This window comes from Octopus sinensis, unplaced genomic scaffold (genome assembly GCF_006345805.1).
Source record: "Octopus sinensis unplaced genomic scaffold, ASM634580v1 Contig18913, whole genome shotgun sequence".
Classification (NCBI taxonomy): Eukaryota; Metazoa; Mollusca; class Cephalopoda; order Octopoda; family Octopodidae; genus Octopus; species Octopus sinensis.
The window spans coordinates 81597-100356 of record NW_021836130.1 but is presented as its reverse complement, the minus strand read 5'-3'; the positions used below and the strand labels follow the sequence as shown (position 1 = coordinate 100356).

The following is an 18760-nucleotide window of genomic DNA, read 5'->3' as shown; positions in this document are numbered from 1 at the left end:
CCTGTGCCAGACTGACCATTTGACTGGAATCAGAAATGCCGTCCACAGTCCCATCTCTCTCAATCAACGTGTTATCTTCCTCTCTGCTCTCCATATCCTCACTTTGTCTAATAAATTAACTAATTTGCTTATTATTTACGTATCAGAACACATTCTTGTAGATTCCTCTCTTTGTCTGCGCACTGTTTGGATGAGTTGATTAATCTATTAATTCATTTAGACCACTCACATCAGTGTCGGGTGTTTTGTCATCATGTTTGAGTGACTCCAAATCAAATATTTTATTCCTTCACATTACTCAAATGAGATTACTTGAGTGACGAGTTCTCTTCTATTAGTTCTTTTATGATAATATCCGAACAACCCATGTCCTCCCCACCACACACTACACTCAAATCACACAACTCACCTGCCAAATATTCTTCCAGCCTATTTTTATCTGAATTGATCTGAATCTCTTCAAAACGGGAAATATGACGACTAATTTCTAGCTTCTGTTCACTTATTTGCTGGTGAAGCTGCGAATTCTCCATTTCTAGGTCAATCAGTCTCAGTCTCATCCCATCCGAATTCTACCAGTCCACCACAAGTCCAAATACCCCACAACTGGCCAACTCCTTCTGCAATTTCAATATTTGTGTCCGAAGAGTCATAATTTCCCGACTATTGAGATCTTGGTTGACTGTTGCCTTATTTTCTATATTCTTTGCTCTATTTGCATATTCGACTGTCCCAGTTGTCTCAATACAGTCACGGACAGAGGGGGAAACACACGCCAACATGACAGTCCGACTATTCCCCCCAAGCGAATCCTGCAATATTCGAGTCAGCTTTGAAGTCCGATAAGGCACAAATGTCCCTGTCTTCATTTTATCAGCCAAAGCTGAGATTACGTTGCCCAATGCAAACTAGAGTCCTCCAAACACACCAAACCAGTCCACAATTTATAGAAATCCCCTCCTTTGCCCTCTCTCCAGTCGCACCAGTCCTTTTTAGTCGTTCTGACCCAGCAAGATCCACAAAATTAAATTTAGATGTGAGAATCTCCTTGTGTGACTCACCCTGATCCAATCAGACTAATTAATCAACTTTTTCCAACTCAATGACTTTCTCTTGGTTAATTAAAATAGAAAATATTGCATGAGAACGAGAAGATTGGTTGTTCATGTTAGTACTTCCTGTCGTTCTCTGATCACAACCCATTCTGAGTTGGTTTGTCACTTGTTCCAAGTCAGTCACCACCTTCATGGTTGCCCCCACCAAATATATTCCTCCCTGGGAGTCCTCGTGGATTTTTATTTGACTTTTATTCTACGATATGACCATTTTGGACTACTTTTGTGCCAATGTCCAACAAATCTCTGATTTCCTCGTTGTAAATCTGCCAAATTGAACTGACCTGACAAACCTCGACAAATTGGATGGACAGTTTGAATTCTGACTCAGAACGTGCTTTAATCCCCGAAAATAAATGAGAAAGAGCACGAGGAATTATCCCCACTTGGTCTTCCTTCAAATCCACGTTGAAGGACGAGCCCATCGAGAAAGTCTTCCCAGAACCGGTCTAAAGTAGAAAGGAGTTATAAAACCTGTCCATATGCGAGGATTGTGGCATTGTAGCCTTCGAAGGACCTACAATTAGATAGGGAAATACCCTTCCACTAAATTGTGGGCGATTGAGGAATAGATTTGAGATTGATTGGATTTGACCCCAAAAACGTGGTCGAAAGTGAAATATTTATTGCCTCCCAACAATATTTGGGAGGTCTCAGGTAGGACTTCAGTGTAGTAGGGATATTCCTCACATAACTCACTCCCGGTGAGAGGACGGACACTGGTGGTGATTGAAATTTATTTACCGAATGGCCACCTTAACTTTCGAATTCTCGTTCAATTTATTCATTTATTCTACTAATAATATATATATAAATGTATAAGATATGGAAAACACTACCACAACTTAAAACGACCGCTTGTTCATAATTTATTTATTATTTTATATAATTTATGAATATATATTTATTAATAAGTAAATAATATTTATTTAACCGATAAATTGGTTTTAATTAAACAGACATTTTTGAATATTAAAGTAGTTCTTCTAACTAATTCATCATTGCTTGGTTACTATAATTAATCAACATTTACATTTATTTTTATAAAATGTAATTAAGATGTAGACTATTAGAATATTATAAATAATTTTAAATTAATACAAGTAATATATCACATTGTTACACAAATGGATGTGGTGTCATCAAATGTTGCGAATCCTGACAAACAACAACCGACCAAAGCTCATAAAGGTTATTTAAAAAGTTATAAAAAACATTAGGCCTTGACGAAGAAGACATCCGACTTTTAAAACTTTACGTATTTCACTAAAATATAACAAAACAGGAGATAAACACATACGACCAGCCAATAAAAGACTGCGACGATCAAATTCAGGAAAGCATCCAAAGAATCAACGAAATCTCCGGTTTTCCACCAAAAAATAACTCAAGGTGTCCGAGAAGCAGAAACCGGGTTGGCTCCTCCCCCTCTGTGGGATCTTTCTGGGGACAAACAAGTCCTTCGACGTACATTCCAGGACTAATTCTCCTTAGAAGAACAGCCATTGCAGGTGGCTCGTTGTTCCAAGATAATCGAGGGACCGAAGGACACTAAATATATAATTAATGTCAAACAATTTGCCAAATTTGTTGTCAGTTTGAGTCCACATGTTTCCCCTACGGACATTGAAGAAGGAATGAGAGTTGGGTGGGTTGTTTTATTGATAAATAAATAGGGTTGACCGCACTAAATACCAAATCCAGATCCCTCTGCCCCCCAAAATTGACCCCACTGTGACGATGATGGAGGTGGACGAAAAGCCGGACGTGACTTACAACGATGTGGGGGGTTGTAAAGAACAAATTGAAAGACTGAAGGAAGTGGTCGAAATGCCCTTATTGAATGTATGAATCACGTTTTGATGTGTAGCCTGATAAGTTTGTGACTCTTGGATTTGATCCTCCACGGGGGGTGTTGTTGTATGGTCCCCCAGGCACAGGGAAAACGTTGTGTGCCCGAGCTGTGGCCAACAGAACGGACGCCTGTTTTATAAGAGTGATTGGCTCGGAGTTGGTGCAGAAGTACGTGGGTGAGGGTGCGAGGATGATTCGGGAGATATTTGAGTTGGCCAGGACCAAAAAGGCCAGTATTGTGTTTTTTGATGAGATTGATGCTGTGGGAGGTTATTTTTTGTGAGGAGGTCAGGGGCGAGATTTGATGACGGTGTGGGTGGGGACAATGAAGTGCAGAGGACAATGTTGGAGCTTATTACTCAGCTGGATGGGTTTTCTCCACGTGGAAATGTGAAAGTGCTCATGGCAACCAATCGGCCGGATACTCTTGATCCGGCACTCGTCCGTCCAGGAAGACTCGACAGGAAAATTGAGTTTGGTTTGCCTGATTTGGAGGTGTTGGTTGAATTGGATTATTTGTAGGGAAGAAAGTTTATTTTTGAGATTCATTCCCGCACGATGAGTGTAGATCGGTCGATTCGTTTTGGACTGTTGGCGAGACTGTGTCCCAACAGCACAGGTGCGGAGATTAGGAGTGTTTGTACTGAGGCCGGGATGTACGCCATTCGGGCTCGTAGGAAGATGGCTACGGAAAAGGATTTTATCGAGGCCATTAATAAAGTTATCAAGTGCAATGCAAAGTTCAGTGCGACGCCTCAATATTTATCTTACAATTAGTTTACATTAATTACTTTTTTTGGTCATTTCATTTTTGTTGTTTATTTTTTTCTAATCTGAAGATTGTAGTGATTTGACTTTTAATTTGCTTTGAACAAGATAATTTGAAAATAAAAAACACAAATTGAAAAATCAATCGAGTTTTATTTATAATTTGTCAGAAACCTGGAATGAAGTTAATGTTTCTATTTCTAGACTTTGTGGTTAAACTTGGTTGAGAATCTGACTCATTATTATTTTTATCATTCCACATAACTTCTTCGGACCCTCCTCAGAGAAGTCGGGATCACCTGATTAATTAGTTCTATGATTTTGGACGGTGATCTTGGTTATAATAATAACATAACTTCTTCCGGGGTCCCCAGTTTTTGAAAATTATTTTTAGAGAGTCGAAATTTTCATCACTTGACTGCAAAACGAAATATACAACTGAATCTATTAGTGAGATCCTAATAGTCCGATAGATTTTCTGAATAGGTCATTAAAATAAGAATCTTAAAAAAGATTTTTGAGGATTTTGGCAGCGGTCTTAAATATAAAAGAAAGCTCCGGACACAAAAAACGCTTTTTCACAAAAGTGATGATAATTGTGTGTTTTAAAATGTTCTGTATTGAACGAAATATTACTCTTCTTAGGCAATAGTTTGCTTTATGTTTCAAATCAGCATAAAATTGAAGATTATCCTCTTCAAAATTCCGAAAAAACTATATTTATTTATCTTCTCCCTTGTAAGAAGCTTAATAAACACACGGCGAATCTTTAAAAAGACGGCCTGCACACAGAAACTAATAATTACAAGAAAAAAACAACCTTTCTAAATATTCTACAATCTTAAAATTGATGAAGCAGGATGGGTTGGACATATTTGGGATGAGGACTTAAAGAAGTTTGAGCAGCTTTTCCAATACCTGCAATAAAATAATTTATTTTCATTAGAAAATAAAAATTGGTTTTATTTTTTATTATATGTCACAGTCCGAATAAAATACGCTAGAAATTTAAAAAATTAGTCTGACATAATAAATATCTATTTTGAAGATGGAAAAACATATTTTTGAAAGAATGGGCTTAATTTGCGTTTTTTCTGTGAAGATGAAATCGAATTAAAGTGCGTTGAGGTGCAAAAATAAAAGTTAGGCGGAACATTACCACTTTGGGAGAGACCGGCTTTTTTCGAAATTAAGAAATCTCAATTATGGATTGAATAGAGAAGAAATCTCTAAGGTGATTTCGCTTTGTGCTTTCTGTCAAGTAATAACTCTTTTCAATAAATATTTTTGGTCTAAAAAATTATTGTATACGAAGCCTCCAATTACGCCAATCATTGCTGATTTACTATTTAAATATTTTAAAAATTAATCAATCATGTAATGTTATTATATAATAATTGACTATATAATGAATGTAACTTGGTTTATAATATACTAATACAAAAATATCTGATAATATTTCTCTCACAAGTAACATATTAATCAAAAAATAGTCAGCAAAAATAATAATACATTTACTTTTTTATTAGAAAAAGTGAGTAATAATCATTATTTTAATATAATCAAATTTCGAATTTTTATGCACAACTTTGTATTTACAGAAAATTATACCTTCCACTTTATCAACATCATTACTATTTTTTACTGCTTATTATGTCAGTTTTTCCAAAACAGCATCTTTTAAACAACAGAAACATTTCCAAACAAATCAACAATATGTCACAAGTAATATTACATTTGCTTCAAACACATCTAAAATAAACATTATTACATATATGATTCTTATTTACCATCGTTTATCTATCTCAGAATTTATCCTCTTGCTCAATGGCACGTGCTAAAAATTCATATGTCAAAAATAAAAAAATTGTCCTAATTTTTTGGTATATTGTCTACAATGATACAAAAAAAGAACACAAAAATAAGGTTTCATCTTTCCCTGTATATATTCCCTGTCCAAAAATCACCAAGTCCTCTCAAAAAATAAAAAAACAAATAAGAGCATAATAATCAAACAAATTAGACATTTTTATCACGATTTGTTTGCCAAATAAAGATCCTGCTCATATTGACTTCCAGAATAGTCTTCTGGTCCTGAATATAGTTGAGTCGATCATCTAACTTGCAAATCTGTCTGAGTGCTTCCTTATAATTTTTGTCTAAAAATGCTTCTGCCTCATCCAACTCATATTCCATCAATATATTCGCCTGCATCCTTTATAACACATTTATACTCCCAGCAGTAAATACACACTCGATACTGATTCTATTCGAGCCTTTGAATATTTTTAACGACAGAAACATTTCCAAATTTTATAATGATTAAACAACAAACAAATCAACAATATGTCACAAATAATTACTTATCTATCATCGTTTATCTATATTACAGAATTTATCTTCTTGCTCTCCAAAAATTCCGAAATCGGAATCGCCCTCTTATAGAGTCATTGACTCTTTCCACTTCTCTATGAAGTCATACGCCATTCCGTCGGCGATACTCTGATCCACAACAGCAACACACTCACCAAAATAACAAAACAGTACACACCAATTAAAGGCAAGAACAAGAACGGAAACACAGCTTTTGTCGTCAATGACAATATCTTTTAGTGACGACTCCTCTTTGAAAGGCTGAACCACCTAACTGGATAATCTAACGAAGATGAGTACAGCCATTTTGAAATCCGCCTGCCCCTTTTTTCCAGATGTCAATTTCGTCGTGAGCAACGACAATGCAGTCAAAGTTGACCTCTCTCCCGACAGAATCTTCAATTGTTTCCAGAAATCTGGGAAGCGCCTCTCAACTAGTCTGCAGGCCCGCTCTTACCGTGGACTTTCGATTTCACGGATTTCTCTCCTGATCTCCATCTGAAGCCGGCTAATCCAGCTCTTCATAGACGTATTTTCCATAGTCTGGACAGCCGGGCTTGAACTTAATTTTATTTAACACCCGGCACGGAATCTTGGGATGTGACTGACCCTGCACTGAGTTCTGTTTGAAAAAACAACATCGTAACAGGCACGAGACAACCCAATCATTTTACATGCTTTTGTCAAAATTCGTCTTCTTCTGATCCTAATCTTACTCGAACAGTCCAATCCAGCCACTCTCATCACAGCAGGAATCTACTCAATCAGACAACACAATACCATTCTATAAATTGCACAAACCACCACTCCAAAATTGAAGTAAATCAATGTGGAATGAAGCAAACCGAGACTTTCGAGCACAACAGGCGACTGAGGATGTCCCAACATTCCAAACGTTTTTTTTAAACAGACTTTATATCATTGAACCCTATAAAGCAGTTTAGCTGTTTTTGGTAATAAAAAAATATTAGATTTTGATTTTTCTATTTTTTCTTCAATCTTACGACACAAAAATAGTGAGTTGAGTCACATAAAAAATGTAATCCGAAACTAAACTTCATGGACGGGAAGCCGACGCGATCGAGAAATAATTAGAGCGTATTATCGCGAGGGATATCCGCTTGAAAAACCATCTTGATTCGCGGGCGTCGCCTGTGAGAGCAGAAATGCGGAAATAAGCTTTAAGTCAATAAAAAGAAAATGCTTAGTCAAAAAGAATAAACTCTTCAGCTATTCTTTTTCCATCGAGCAGAAAAATTCTCCTGATATTAAAATTGTGTTTAATTAGACTCCGGTACCTGAAGATATACCAAAAAGTTATTCATGTCGCTGGATTCTTTCCACAGAATCCAGTTAAGAAGAATCGGTAACATATTTTTTCCAGGAAGAGTATCAAATGAAAGTCTTTACAAGATGTGCAGTTCGCGGCCATAAGCATTGATGTGGGGAAAAGCGGGGAAGGGCCCTTTAAACACATTCTAAAAATGGATGAAAAAACACCTTGTAATATCTACTTCATAATAAAAGAGTTTACTGAATTCAGGGGAAGGTTTAAATATTAATCTAATAATTTGATTGTGTCCGAATCTGATATTTTCCAAGTAAAACAGTTGTCACAAGATCGCCTAGGTCAGGGGTCAGCAAATACTTTTGATGTTTTTTAGAAATTTAGAAAAATTGAAGAGTCACTTTTTACCACTCTTACAATTCGAAATTCTGTTTTACAGTCAAATCTCCCTAATTTACCACCTCTATGATTTGCCACTCTCTTTTTTACCAAAAAATTGAAATTCTGTTTTTCTTATGTTTTTTCTATTTTTACCACTTTTTTCATGTATAAATTCAAATGAATTCAATTTATTGTTGCTAGATATAAACATAAAGTTAAACAGGAAAATATTATTGATTTTTGACAATTGTTTAAGTCATAAAATTAGTTATCACAGTAAATTTATTGGAATATTATTCCATGTTGTGAACGAAATTGATTCCCAAAGACATGCTGAATTGTTATTTATTCGCAGATGAGACTTCCGATTCCTTGGGTGAAAAGGCAATCAGCTTTGTTCAGGAGATCTGGTCCCGGATTTGATAAAGATAATAGAGGCTGATTCTTTTTCTATTCCCCAATACAGAATTTTATTATATGGGTTGAATTGGAACACCACAGGGGGACTACCTATCTTCAGTTTTATTCATCATATACCTGGAGTCTACTGAAAGCTCTCAGAACTATTTCTGGAGAATTAATGCCAATTGAATTATATGATACAGATTTTGTGTCAGAAAAAGATCTTTAACTTGTTTATGAAAAAAATTCATAACGAATTTAAGAACTGGTCCCTGCACGTTAATGAAGAAGTTCGATTTGTCTGTTAATGTGGCGAGTGAGTTGTCGTACTCACCCATAATGCAGAAACAACAACCCATCAATGTCATATTCTACTCATTATTGGCATGCTTATGCTGTACACTGACGGCACAGGTTTGGGGGGTGGAGTGCATCTTCGTGCGATGGATCTGGTCGAGAATGTGTCTCCGGCAGTCGATAGAATTAAATTAGCATTTCGGACTTGTCCTTCAAGCTTAGGCCCATGCTTGGGTTTTTTTATTTGGAAAATATTAGATTAGGGTTTATTTAAATGAAATTGACGATTGAATGTTAAATAATACTGTTCACAATAAAAGCAAAATTGTCGAATTTAGGATTCACAATTATATTACAAATAAAAAATGTATTGTCTTTTTTATTTGTGTTTTTGGATCTTTCTTTGATTTTTAATATGAAAGAATTAAAAATTGATTTATTTTGAAAATCCGGGTTTTAATGTTTAATTTAAATGTATTAGTAATTCATGTCGTTGTTTTGTATTGTTAATGTATTTCAAACAATTTTTCTAATACGTGAATTTTAGGTTGCTGATTAAAATGCACTAAATATTTTAGCGCATGTTTAAACAAGGCGAGTTTAATTTATATTACTTATTATGTCATTTTTGCAATTTATATTAAGTAAAAATTTCATTACTGATCGATCGAATCGAGGTTTTCTTTTGAAATTTCTATAAAATAAAAATAAATTGTTTAACTAAATCTCCAAAGAGGCTAATCCGATATTTGTTTTTATAATCTTTTTTTATTAAATCGTTTATTCTCGAGAACACAAATGGTCACATCCATCCATAATTGTTCGATTTAATTCTTTTAATAGCCATTTTCTTATACACGTTTACATCCTGATTTTAACTAAGTCAAAATTAGTCAATTTAAATTTGATTAACTTTTTTGAAGTTTATTTACTGTCGGAACAACTTACTTGTTGTCTGACAAACATTTTATTTTTGATATCAAGTGAAAATTCAAATCACCGCTCACATAATTTTGGTTCTTATATTAAAATAAAAAAGCTCAAACATTATCTAGAAGAAATAGTTGATAAGATGCTAGCGCCTTATCAAAAGTAGCGTTAATGCCAGTTGTCAATGTAACACCACAGAAAGGTGGAATCTTCAATTATGATAAACAAATGAAATTCAGTCTCAAAAACCAAAAAAAGTGCAGATCCTGCAATACAGAAAAGTATCCAGGATGTAAATAATAAAAAACCAACTTACTTTTTGACAAACTCGAGAGAGACTCACCCCCAAAACCAGAACTAATCAGGATAATCTTTATAAATACCCTTCTCTCAGACAACGAGCACCAGCTGATTGGTTAACCAGCGTCATTAAGATGAATTTTTGAGTAATAAATAAACTAATCTTTCTGCAATTAGAAAAAACATATTCTGCCTAAATGAGTTCACAGTCTCAAAAATACCAATTTATAGTACAGAATCGAGAAAGTCCTAATAACTGTAACTCGTTAAAAAATAAGTCAATCAGGGATGGACTACTCTTAATAACGCGACCAAAAACAAACCAAAAATACTGATAAAATCTATTTCCGTTAATAACTACCGACTTGTGTATCTTGTTTTTAATATTACTCAATCAAAAATTAAATTTTTGTAAATAATTTTTAATCAAATATTTAAAATAAAATTCCCTTATTCTTGTTGTGGTATGGAAAATTCAACAGAAGATTGCCTAAACAATTGTTTGGAGTCTGACCAGTCAAACAAAACCTCAGACAGCCAGACTAACCTCAAAATCACATCATTCAACTACAAATCACCCCTCAGTCGGGAAGATAGGCAATTAATTAATATCACATTTTAGTACTCGACATATTCTTATAGACACACAAAACGACGGTTTATTTAATAAGATAATCTTTTAGACACAAATATGATACAAGTATGAGGGCATTAAGCATTTCTGTAGTCCCCAAAGCCCCTCTCCAGCTCAATATTCCGGGATTTTGACCCTCTCCACATTCCTACTCCAGAAAATGGCGATCCTTTTATAGCTTCCAGCACAAACCTCAATTCGATAGAATTTCCCGCCATTTCTGACTTCCCGGAGCAGTCTCCTGAGGTGAATGTCCCTAAAAGGACTCTGGCAGACCAGCTTTTAGCACTGTATAAATCAACGACCCTTGAAATTATGTGTTTGGAGTTTTTTTGCCAAAAAATAGACAAATATGAGTCGGAGGTTGCGAAATGGCGAGAATCTGAGCTCAATTTGAAGAAAAACGTGGAATGTATGAAGAATGACTACACGGCACTGGAAGCCTCATTTCACAACCTCCACGACCGATTTGAGAAGGCTCGTGGTCTCCTGGTAGAGTCTGAGCAAGTTTGGGAGAGGGGTCTATTCGATAGGCTCGGTCAGAACTGGAGTCGACGAATGGCTTGTTGAACAAAGAAGTAGAAAAACTGACAGAAAAATATAATTTGTTGTTGGAGAAGGCGCAGAATAAGCTTGAGGAGTTAGGATGGGTGTATTATGGTTGTAGGGCTAATTCGGCTATTTGTGAAATGGGCAATCAACATAGCACTGATGTGGCTGCTGTCGAGGAAAATTATCGCAAGATTGAGATGAAGAATGCCTATTTGGTGAGTTGTCTCAATGCCAAGGTTTTCTGATTTTCAAATCTCAGGAAGCCGAGTTGGCCCAAATAAAGACAATTTTTAACCAATATATGACCTAAGTTCATTCTGTTTTAAATGCTTTTCTATAATTCGTTCATGTATCTTTAATGGAGAGTGGATAGCTTTTAAATACCCAAAGATTTAGTAAAGAGTCGCGGATTTGATAATGAAATTACACAAAGAACAAAAAACTATATCAGAAGAGGGTTAGAACAAGTTTAATATTAGTAAAATTAAAAAATGTAATTATTCGGTGTCGATCATGAATTTATCATTAATTGTTAATTAATTATCATATTTAACGGCTGTTTAAAATGATTGAATATCTGAAATAAATTTTTCATTATGAATGATAAAAAGAGAATAATTATTAATCTAACTAATTTTTTTGATTTTTGCTTTGATAAAATAGTTTGACTTGAATAAGACACAATTTCAATGGATAACTCTCAAATGCGTATTTAGTTGACTAAAAACACAATTTCATTTCAGTATCTTGCTACTAATGGGAGAGTGGATAGTTTTTAAATGCCCATTCAGTTCACTTGAATGAGACAAAATTTGTCTATTTTGTTGACCAAAATGATACACAATTTCATTCAACTATCTTACTACTAATGGAAGAGGATAGCTCTCAATAAATGCCCATTTAGTTGACTAGAATAGCACACAAGTTGCCTATTTAGTTGACTTGAATGAGACACGATTTCATTTAAGTATTTTACTACTAATGGGAAAGGAGAGCTCTCAATAAATGCTTATATAGCTGACTTGATTGAGACACAATTTTATTCAACTATTTTGCTTTTCTATAATTCGTTATTCGTTCATGTATCTTTAATGGAAGAGTGGATAGCTCTCAATAAATGCCTATTCAGTTCACGTGAATGAGACAAAATTTATCTATTTAGTTCACTTGAATAAGACACAATTTGCCTACTCAGTTCACTTCGGACTCTCCTTCCTCCTCTCGATTAGTCACAACTAATGGGAGAGGATATCTCTTATGCCTATTTAATTGACTAGAATGAGACACAATTTGTTTATTTTGTTACCGAATATACAAAAACTAATAAGGACGGTCATTGAACTCTCCCAGGTTGCTTTGATGACTGTCATCTACAACATTATAAACAATCCAAACAATAATCCCCACGAAACTGGCCATAGTTCATTCCATCTATCATATAAACACAAATAAATACACGAAGGACCAGAAAAGCGAGAACCAGATGGCCGACTGTAAACAGGAACCGGCCTCCGAGGAACCTCGAGTGGCTCAGTCCCCTCCAAACCAGGTATTTTCCCCACATATTTACAATTTTGCATATCACTGAGAATAGTCAGCACATCTGACTCTCCTTCCTCCTCTCGATTAGTCCCTCCATTGGCCACAAACTCAAGCTGAGATTGATCCCCAGGCTGATAACGCGTCCAGAACTTAATAGAATGGTCATTCGACCCAGAAACAAGCAAATGGCCAAGAGGATGCCACGACAGTGACCACACAGTACTGTCATGGGCGTCCTGCACCACCCCAATCTCCTTCTCAGTCCCCACCGACCAGTAGAAAATAGACCCATCATTCCCCCCACTCGCAAATACATCCCCATAAAGCGGATGCCACTCCAATACTACAACTCCCCCAATAAGGGTACCACTCACTTCCTTCTTGTGCCCCACAAATGACTGAATTGGCACACTCAGCTTCCTCGTATCAAATAATTTGATCGTCCTGTCCTCCGATCCCGACAGTAGTCGATTCCCGTCCACACTCCACCGGACATGAGTCACCCCTGCCTTATGCACGTGACTAAACCCTCCTATATATATTTCTACAGTGTCCTCAGACTAGTCTCAGTCCGAGGGTCCCAAAACTTGATTGGACGTTGGGAATCCCTACTTCCGGAGACGAGGAGCCCCATTTGAGGGTGCCAATCCACGGAGGACACATCCGCTCCGTGTTCTACACTCCCCCACTGAGAATACCACGGAATATCCTCTCTTCTCGACAGGATATGAAATCCCAGACCCTCACTGTCCCATCGTTGGAGGAGGAGGCGAATTTGACGTCGTTGGGGGAGAAGGACAGTGATCTGACTGACTCCTTGTGGGCCTGGAACATTTTTACGTTGTTCATGTTGGGCTGCCAGTATTTAAGGAAGCCCAGACTGTCCCCCGAGACCAGCCAGTTGTCGTTGTGACTCCACGCCATTGCCTGAATTGCCTCATCGTGGGCCTACTGCTTTAAAATATCACCAACTTGCAAAATTGTCTCGAAATTGAAAACCAGGCCATTCCAGAGGGTGAATTCTCCACTGGCCGAGCCTGTGGTCAATCTCCGGCCATCGGGAGTCCACTAGTCATATTTAGCCCACTGACCATGACAGTGTAGATTGGACACCTCTTCTTGTTGGTGGCTTGTTTGACAAATCGAGTGCACGTGACTGAGACTGCACTGGATAGAGAAGGGCAGGGCTTTCTTGTCTGGTTGTTTGATTTGTTTTTATTACTTGGAAGGCGTATAATTCGTTTGGTTGAATGCACTGCTTTCTTCGGCCTGGGAATTTTGAGATGTGTCTGTTTTGTACATAGTAGAGGGCAGAGGAGTTATAGTCGATTGTTTTACGGTATAATGACTTTCTTAAACGTTTTCCGTCGAAGGTCAGTTTTACGTTTGGCCGGGAAATGGAATCTTCTGTTATCATTTTTTTGTTGTACCACTACGATTAATAAAATTGTTTTATTTATTTTTAATATATTTTATTATTTGTTGTAATATAATATTTACTTTTTACTAATACTTATAAAATTAAATTAACACTTTATTAAAATTTAAAATAAACAATTTTTCTTTATTTTAATGTAGTTATTTTTTACAATAAATAATATAAAGTTAAAAAATTTATATAAAAATTAAACAACTAAAATAAAATAAATATATCAATATTCATCAGATGATTCTTGTGGTGCCATCTATTATAGTCACAAAACAAGCTCACTCGAATACTACTGGGACGAGCCTGAGACCTGATAAACAAACTATCAACATGTGATGACTGTCCCCACCCAGTCCCATCAATATCTCTGTGTCCTGCATGATACACAGTCCCCGGAACAATCCTCCCAACTTCAACAAAGTCAACAGACTTGACTGACTTAACCATTCTCACAAGCTTGGAGGGAAAATTCCCGACTTGCAAAGTTCTGAGATTCTGCCCCCTCCACTCATAGTCATCCCTCCAATCAATCACAGCAATACAGTCACGTGCTGTCACCTTCAGCCCCCTCTCCCACCTGTCCTTTGCCTCAACCACTGGAATACACATCTACACTCAATATACCACTCATTACATCATTTAGTTGTAGAATTAATGATATAAATGAAGGTCTCTTCCTTGAGACCCAAATCCGCTTAAGGATGCCTTCTAAGGGGAAAGGACAGGTGTCGTTCTTAGGGAGTGTCTTCTCTTTGTGTGCCACCAACAATTCTTGGGGACTGAAGCCTTCCCAGGGGGTGTTTTATGTGCAAATATTTCCCAAACAGTCACTCCAAATGACCACACGTCACCATCTTTGGTTATTCTAGAACATTCTAGAAGTTCTGGGGCTCGCCAGGCTGGGTTGTTGAGAGAGAAGTCACATGGGAGGTAATAATCGGTTATTTTGACCACATTTACTGGAGAAAGAAGGACTTGGCTGGCAGAGAGAGAGCCATGGATAATATTATTGATATGTAGAAAGGCCATTCCACTGGCTATTTGTCTTGAAAAGTGTAGGAGTCTGTTTATTGGGGGGAGAATAGGCTGATCATTCAGAAATTCTCTAAGGGTCCCCCCTTGGATAAATGTGGTGATTATGAGGAGTGGGGATTCGACTGTTAGGCCTATTAACTGGACTAAATTGGCATGTTCCAGACTAATGAACATATTTCTGTCCAGTTTTGAGGGTTTTGTGTCAATAGATTTGACTGCCACTCTCATTCCGGCCATAAATCCTTCATGGACAGTCGTGCTCTGTCCACTGCCGATGAGGCGTGTGTATGTTATGTCCTCATGTGGCACACAAATGACGGAATCAGCAGATGTGGATTGGTTTATTGCTTTTATTAATATTCGTGCAGAATTCTTGTTTATTCCCACTGATTTGATGAGTTTAATACTCAGTTGAGAATGTCTATTGGTATAAGAGGGTGGGTGTACTCGGAGATTTTACTTTTGAGAGGATAGTAGTGGTGGAGGAGGCCTAATTTGGCCATTGTGTATTTTAGAGTAGATTTGTCAACTGATGACATCAAGGCACTGATTAGATACCACAAAATAGTGTATTTTTTTCGGATTAAGTTTTATTTTATTCTAAATATTGAACAATTTTTTAATTTATTTTTATTTTTAAAATAATTTGTTTTTTTGTGATTACACTTTGTAAATAAATTATAATTTATAACTCACGTGCTGGCTATTTTCATTAAGTCACAGGAAAAACCATTTTTTAATCTACAGTTGAAACTTTCTTAATTTTATTCTGAGAATATTTTTTAGTTTATAAAAAAAATATTTATGATGTTTATGAAAACCCAGAAAATTGATATTAGTATATTTTAATGGTTAATAGGGTGTTCTGTTATTATAGTTGTCGGGAATGGAAAAGTGACAAAGTCCTGGTCCTCTGCGGCATTTGTCCTTGTATGACATTCTGTGTTGTTGTACTTTCTATTTAAATTCAAAAAATAGCAAAACCTCATAAAATTCGTTCATTTCGGCCATTTTTTTGGGGGACGAATTTAAAAAGTCGAAATAATTTTTAGGGAAATTAGCTTTTCGAGTGTTTTGTCGTGCTTCCCAAACAAGGTTGGGTCTGTTTGTGAAATACGTGGGAATCGACCCTCCTTTAATACTCCCAGACTCCTCCACGCATTTGAGACGATTATAAATAAAATAATCCGCACTTATATTCCCAAATGTATCCCCAAAACGATACTTTGTTGTCGGCACGTGTCCTAGGTAGCTGCCATGGCTTAGTTAGTTCACATTTACCCCGGCATTTGACTTGGAATGCAGTAAGTGGATTTATAAGTCGTTTCAGCGTTCTTCTTTGCCTCGCACATTATTTACTTATGTTTCCATGGGTATTCCGATTTATGAAAATAGTCCATTTTTATTAATTTGATAAAAATAAGCTTTTTTATTAAACAGGTTTGGAAAAAATTGTGTGAAATATCACAAAACTGGAAAGCCTAAACTTTCAATATGGCCGGAATATTTTAACTTCTTGTCTCAAGGAACTGGAAACCTTCAAAAATAATGCACGAATGTGTCTGGCTGTTTAGAGAAAGAAAAGAAGCTCCAAATTTCAGCTCTCAACCAACAAAGGAACTGTAATATCGTACTCGGGGGAACAGGCGAAGCTTATAGCGGATTTATTTTAACAACACTGAGCCAATTTTGTTTTGCTCTGGCTCACTGCGATTCCTGAGGAATATAATCACTTGCCGGAGTTTACAAAGGCAGTTAGCAGGCTTAAAAACAATCGACGACATCAATGCGAAGCTTCTGAAATACGGACCATTTTAGACCTAATTTCTATAAAATCTTATTCCTTGTCTAAATATAGAAATTTGGAACATTAAGAATATACTCAACGATATGTTTGTCACAAACGACTTACTCCTGCTTGGCTCTGGGGTCCTAATTCCTATTTAAAAGTCGGACAAGTCCGTTGGCCCAGTAGAAAACCTCTGCCCAGTCATTCTGCTGAACTGCCTCAGGAAGATTCTCTCATTGATTGTGCTGGATTGAATCAAGGACAGATTTTTGTCTCCAAATCACAATGGTTTAAAGAAGGACGTTCAACTGCAGACGTCTGTGGAGTCACCGATGGCGGTTCACAACACACCAAAGATATAAAAAGGCATCAATATGTCAAAAGCGTTGACTCCATCCGTCGAGATTTACTCATGAAGAGTTTAAACGAAGATGACATCAAAATGATAAGAGTATTACTAACAAAGACGAAACTTGCTGTTCGTCTTGGAACAACATCGTCCAGACCTTTCCTGACAAATGTGGGAACCTCTCAAGGCGACTTTCTCTTGCCTCTGCTGTTTGTGATCTACTTCAAGGCTGCCTTGCGAGATTTGAGAAGTCTATATGGTGCAAATCACCAAACTAATTTACGCTGATGACTTTGTGTCGACCGACTATTGGTGATTGCACCTGGAAAATGGTTTCTAATTATGAACAAAACCGATGTCACCTTCGAATAGCCAGCTTATGGAGACTGTCGAAAAAGCTTGGCTCACTGCTTGGAGACCGGGAGAACATAATGCGCAGAAGAACTCTGGACGCTGCTGGTATAAAAACCGTCATAAAAAACTGGCTAAGAAATTGACCTCTCACTACGCTCAGAATCTACAATGCCTTTGTAAAACCCGTCTTAATGTATAATTCATCTACATGGGGCATTTCTGATACCGAACTAAGGAACAAACTGACGGCTGTTCTGCAACATGAAAAACCCTAAACAATTGCGATGATCTGGACGAACTCTGCAGACAGGCCCAAATCCGCAGAAAGCGGAAAACGGTGGTTAAGCAGGTCGTATCATATGTGGCACGTGAATATGACTTATTCTGTTCTTGTTCCTATGGGAAGTGCTATAACAACAATGGCACGTGCTAAAAATTCATATGTCAAAAATAAAAAAATTGTCCTAATTTGTTGGTATATGGTATACAATGATACAAAAAAAGAACAAAACACAAAAATAAGATTCTATCTCTCCCCCTTATATCTCCTGTCCAAAAATCACCAAGTCCTCTCAAAAAATAAAAAACAAATAAGAGCATAATAATCAAACAAACAAATTAGACATTTTTATCACGATTTGATTGCCAAATAAAGATCCTGCTCATATTGACTTCCAGAATAGTCTTCTGGTCCTGAATATAGTTGAGCCGCTCATCCAACTTGGCAATCTGTCTGAGTGCTTCCTTATAGTTCTTGTCTAAAAATGCTTCTGCCTCATCCAACTCATATTCCATCATTATATTCGCCTGCATCCTTTATAACACATTTATACTCCCAGCAGTAAATACACACTCGATACTGAGCTTATTCGAGCCTTCGAATAGACCTGACTACAAAGCAGATAACTGCACGTGAGATCCTCGTCTCCACTCAGCGTCTTTAGGTGTCTTACTGAGTCCAAGGAAGCCGTAAAGTCGGGGATTTGTTTCAGGTAACTTGATATTGAGAATCAATGATTTAAACCGAGATTTGCTTAGAGAAAAGTTTGATTCGATGTATCTGAATTTCCTGTGTAGATCTTGGAATCGTTCGAGTGCTCCTTGTGCGTCCCCTTTATTGAGTTCCATGAAGGAATCTACGTCTTCCTGGAATAAATTTGGAAATTTATTTTTTATACCACAAATTCGGCTTTTATAAAATGATCAAAATTGTCTGGATTTTTGCTGATAGTTCCATTACCGTTTTCTGACATTATTTCGAACAACTACGCACAACAACTGAAACTCAGGTTTTTAATTATGTATTTAAAAATATTAAAGATAATAAAAAACTTCAAATATTAACCATAGAAAAAAAAATAGAAAAAT

General features: G+C 36.5%; 1 pseudogene; it reads left to right on the top strand.

Annotated features, from left to right (window-relative positions):
* The first annotated feature begins 2798 nt into the window (after window positions 1-2798).
* LOC118761974 lies at window positions 2799-3756 on the top strand (annotated as a pseudogene).
* The last annotated feature ends 15004 nt before the right edge of the window (window positions 3757-18760 follow it).